This window comes from Bubalus kerabau, chromosome 19 (genome assembly GCF_029407905.1).
Source record: "Bubalus kerabau isolate K-KA32 ecotype Philippines breed swamp buffalo chromosome 19, PCC_UOA_SB_1v2, whole genome shotgun sequence".
NCBI classification, from domain to species: domain Eukaryota; kingdom Metazoa; phylum Chordata; class Mammalia; order Artiodactyla; family Bovidae; genus Bubalus; species Bubalus kerabau.
The window spans coordinates 20,505,187-20,510,649 of record NC_073642.1 but is presented as its reverse complement, the minus strand read 5'-3'; the positions used below and the strand labels follow the sequence as shown (position 1 = coordinate 20,510,649).

Genomic DNA, 5,463 nt, shown 5'->3' with positions numbered 1-5,463 from the left:
GTAGCCCTCCAGGCTCCTCTGTCCATGGGATTCTCCAAGCAAGAATACTGGAGTGTGTTGTCATGCCCCCTCCAGCGGATCTTTCTGACCCAGGGATTGAACCCACATCTCATATCTCCTGCATTGGCAGATGGGTTCTTTACCACTAGAGCCACCTGGGAAGCTGGTCATAAGTATCAGGTTGGTACAAATATAACTGCGGTTTTTGCATTATTGAAATTTGCTGTTTGGTATTGGAATACATTCTAAATAAATGTGCTTATGCTATGCTACTGCTGCTGCTGCATTGCTTCAGTCGTGTCCAACTCTATGCGACCCCATAGACGGCAGCCCACCAGGCTCCGCCATCCCTGGGATTCTCCAGGCAAGAACACTGGAGTGGGTTGCCATTTCCTTCTCCAATGCATGAAAGTGAAAAGTGAAAGTGAAGTCACTCAGTCGTATCCATCTCTTAGTGACCCCATGGACTGCAGCCCACCAGGCTCCTCCATCCAAGGGATTTTCCAGGCAAGAGTGCTGGAGTGGGGTGCCATTGCCTTCTCAGTGGTTATGCTATATATCATTTTAATTACACATATCTCATTTTATGTTTTTTTATTTTATATTTATTTTAGAATATGGAAATGCTGTTAGACAAAAAGCAAATTCAAGTGATTTTCTTATCTGAGTTCAAAATGGGTCTTAAAGCAGTGAAGACAACTCACAACATCAGCAACACATTTGCCCCAGGAATCGCTGACATACAGTGCAGTCATGGTTCAAGAAGTTTTGCAAAGGAGACAAGAGCCTTGAAGACGAGGAGCGTAGCGGCCAGCCATCAGAAGTTGACAATGACAACTGAGAGCAATAATTAAAGCTGATCCTCTTACAAATGTACAAGAAGTTGCTGAAGAACTTGATATCAACCCTTCTAATGTCACATGCCATTTGAAGATATTGGAAAGGTGAAAAAGCTTTATACCTGGATGCCTCATGAACTGACCAAAAATCAAAAAAATCATCTATTTGAAGAATCTTCTTCTCTTTTTCCATGCAACACAGCGCTGTTTCTCAATCAGAGTGTGGCATGCAACAAGTGGATTGTAGGGGAAGTGGAACGGATGTTCAAGAGGGAGGGGTCATAAGTATACCTGTGGTAGATTCATTATTGTTGTATGCCAGGAAGCAACACAATATTGTAAAGCAATTATCTTTCAATTAAAAATAAACATTTTTTCTTAAAGTGGAGTGTATATGACAACCAGCAATGACCAACCAGCTCAATGGCTGGACTGAGAAGAAGCTCAAAGCACTTCATAAAGCCAAACTTGCACCAAAAAAGGTCATGGTCACTGTTTGGTGATCTGCTGCCCATCTGATCCACTACAGGTTTCTGAATCCCGGCAAACCCAATAAATCTAAGAAGTATGATCAGCAAATCAGTGAGATGCACCCAAAACTGCAATGCCTGCAGCTGGCATTGGTTAACAAAGGGGACCCAATTCTTAACAACAACACCCGACTACATGTCACACAAGCAACACTTCAAAAGTTGAACAAATTGTGAACAAGTTTTGCCTCATTCGCCATGTTCACCTGACCTCTCACCAACTGACTAACACTTCTTCAAGCATCTTTGTACAGAGAACACACTTCCATAACCAGCAGGAGGCAGAAAATGCTTTCCAAGAGTTTGTTGTATCCTGAAGCACGGATTTTTATGCTATAGGAATAAACAAACTTATTTCTCATTGGCAAAAATGCATTGATTGTAATGGTTACTATTTTGATTAATAAAGCTGTGTTTGAGCCTAGTTATAATGATTTAAAATCCATGGTTTGAAACTGTGATTGTGTTTGCACCGACCTAATATGTAGGCAGCATTATCTTCTAAGGAGTTATTTTTAAAAATTAACCTTTATGGTGGAGCAGGTATTTCTGCCCTTGGGAGGGCTGGTTTGCACATAATGCAGATGCACAATGCACTAGACGGGAGGGAAATGGTCAAAACCGGGAGAGAAAATTTTTGTTTAAATTTTTACTATCTTGTCTTAAATTATGAATTTTATTTCATTCCTTCTTATGATTTTCCCCAATCCAACAGAGGCCGCTGGTGCTGATCACTTGATTCATTCCAGTACAAGAGTGAGTGGCTGCAGTGGGGTCCTTCCCCTGCCCCTCCCCCACAGCTCTGTTTTCCTGGCCCCTCTAGCCCTGGTGAGGCTTTGTGACTGAGAACAGGAGACTTAAGGTACCTTCCAAACCAGCAGTTACTGTAAAAGGCTGCTCAATGCAGGGGAACAATGAGCACACACACATATACACGCATGCACTGAGCATGCACCCAAGTACGCACCCTTCTAGAGAGGCATCCAGGTGCTGTCATGGCCCCTTTAAGAGCTAAGGGACAGAATGTTGGCACTGGGGTAGGGCCCAACACCTTTTGTCACAACCCCCAGGCTCTGGTCCAAGTTGGGGTGGGGAGTCAGTGGGAGAGGCTTCCAGAAACCTAGGTTTGGTGAGGGTGGAAATTGACTAGGACTCTTCTGAGCTCTAGGCAAATCTGGAGCAATTAAAGTATGTGGATTTGATTAGGGTAGTTTTAAAATTTTCTTTTATTTCCTGCTTATATTGAAATTGAAAAGAACATTATAAATGTGGGAAAAGGGACCCGGCTTATTTTTATGTTTGATAGCAGGGGTGGATGGGAACCCAAACTTCCGGGAAATTTTTAAGATTATATACATTGAACTATCATATTATGCCTGAGTTTCAGAGAAGCAGGAAGCAGCAGAAAGCAACTGACACAGAGAAATGCATGTGGGTGTCACCTCACACTCAAGCAGTACAACTCCGTTGACAATGGAAGCAGCAGCCTCCACCTTGTATAAACCCTCTGCCCAAGAAAACTTGAAGAGAAACTGTTTCTTTAATAGGGTCACCCAGTAATTTTTGGCCTCCTGATCAGAAAAAAATCAAAAGGAAAAACTCCAGGCTAACATCAACTTTAAGGCTGGCAGGGCCATGCTCTTCTCCCTGCCAAGGCAGGACCTGCAGTTTTGATCACTGAGGCAGGAGGACGACATCACTGCCCCTCACCAACACTGCAAACAGGTGTCTTCAAGTCCCTGGAGATCTTCATCAGCTCCTTTTTCAATTCCCCAGAGACTGGTTGGAGGTGGAAGTCATCCCAGATTCCTTTAAAATGCCCTCAAGGCAGCCAGTGGTCAGTACGCTTGGAAAAATTCTGGAGCCAATCTCAGGTGGGGCAGAGCATCAACTGGGGCCCAGGAATCCAGGGTCTCTGCTTCAAGACTCCTGTTCAGTAAATTACTGAAGGCAAGAGGGTATTTGTTTGTTTGTTTGTTTGTTTGTTTTTAGTTGAAGGGGAAGGGCACTATACACCACCCTCTACTGGGAGAAAGGGGACACAATTCCTCATTACCCACTCCACTCCCAAACCTACACACACACACCCCAACTAAGACACCCCCAGGGGGACAGACATGCTTTGGCAACGAGGCCCCTCCAGAGGCCCAGGGTGTGAACAGCGGTACAGAGGGCTGTGTGCTGTGGAGTTAGCACCTTAGGAGGCAGGAGGGGGCGGTGGGCAGAGAAGGAAGAAGTCTCAGGTCCTGATGGATCAGAAGAAGGAAAATGGGGAGAGATGGTCAGGACACAGGAGAAGAAAAAACAATGACACCCAGAAAAGAGTTTAAAAAACACAAAATGTAGAATAGATGAGAGCAGCGAGAAAAAGAGGCGAAACAGTGTGGCCACCACACAAACCAGGAAGGAGACAGAGCAGCAGGAGAGAAGGAAACAGAAAAGAGAGTGAGATGAATGGGGAAGGATGTGAGGAGAGAGAGAGTGAGCCAGGAAGAGGGCATCAGGGGACATCAGAGCTCGGTGAGGATACCTTTGTGAGCAGAGGATCAGGAGTCCTTGGGCTGGTCCTCAGTCCCTACAGAACCTGGCGGGCCCAGTATCCCAGGTCGGCCACATAAACCAGCAGGTTGGCGGCTGTCAGGACGGCCACAGCCAGGCGCTGGTCCCAGGCGCACACGTTGTAGGTGAGCTCGTTCCTGCAGTCCCCATTGCTGGACCTCTGGGGCTGCCCACCGAGCTCCTTGCTGAACTGGTAGAGTGGCCAGAGGACCAGGGCACTGACATAGAGGAGGACGGAGAGCATCGTGATCACAGCCTCGACAGGCAGCCTGTGTTCCCATTCATCCAGATTCAACAGGGTGGTCACTGTTGCCAGGATGAAGCAGATGGAGTACACGGCCACGCACCACTCCAGGGCCAGCTGGTGCAGGTACAGGGAGGAGTTGCTAAGGAAGGCGAAGATGACACCCGCCATGAAGGTCTCTAGCACCTTCAGCAGGCCTGGCACAGTGAGCACATAGCAGGTGGTATTCGTGATCTTGTAGCCATTTCACGTGCAGGCCACTTCCACGGCATACAGCACAGATGCGATGCAAGAGAATGCAGTGGCGGAATGGCCCGGTCTGGGTGAGGACCATAAGGCAAGAACTGGATGTAAGCAACAGAGTAGATGATGGAAACTGAGAGGCAGACGAGGGCCGAGTAGCAAGTAGGCATAGGTGATGGGGAAATTGTTCCAAAAGAAAGGAAAGCGGGACTGGACCTTACATAACTTAGCGATGGAGGTGACGAGGGTCACAGTGAAACAAGGCCCCAGATGCACAGGACCAGTTACCTATGGCCCCCTTTCCAATGCCCATGTCAGTCACCAGGGAGAAAGCTCCACAGGTGGAAAAGAGCTATGGCAGGCGAAGGCAGCAGCCACGACACACAAGGCCCATCTTCTGGGGATGTCGACCAGGTGGGCATGGTGCTGTGATGGTCAGGCAGGTCACAGTCACCAGTACGGCAGTGGTCTTCACCAAGGACCTACCAGAGAAAGAGCCAGCTCTGAAGGCTGAATAAGTCAGATGCCTGGAAAAGGCTGCGGAGCCTGGAGTGACTAAGGCTCAGGATCTGTGGAGTTGGAACCAATGGCTCAGACACTTGGGTAACAGCACAGCCGCTCCAGAGTGATTCTCCCCACCCATCACCCTTAACCTTATTAAGAGACTTGTTTTATCCCAAACCTTACAGCCATGTTTGGTCTGGCCTCAAACTATGAACACTTTTTTATTTCTTTGTGCTGTGTGCTATTATTTATAGACAAATAGGGTAGGATGGTGGAGAAGGCAATGGCACCCTACTCCAGTACTCTTGCCTGGAAAATCCCATGGACGGACGAGCCTGGTAGGCTCCAGTCCATGGGGTCACTAAGAGTCAGGCACGACTGAGCGACTTCACTTTCACTTTTCACTTTCATGAACTGGAGAAGGAAATGGCAACCCACTCCAGTGTTCTTGCCTGGAGAATCCCAGGGACAGGGGAGCCTGGTGGGCTGCCGTCTATGGGGTCACACAGAGTCGGACACGACTGAAGCGACTTAGCAGCAGCAG

At 47.5% G+C, this 5,463-nt stretch overlaps 1 pseudogene; it reads right to left on the bottom strand.

Annotated features, from left to right (window-relative positions):
- Window positions 1–3,944: 3,944 nt before the first annotated feature.
- LOC129634494 (myeloid-associated differentiation marker-like) lies at window positions 3,945–5,108 on the bottom strand (annotated as a pseudogene).
- Window positions 5,109–5,463: the final 355 nt, after the last annotated feature.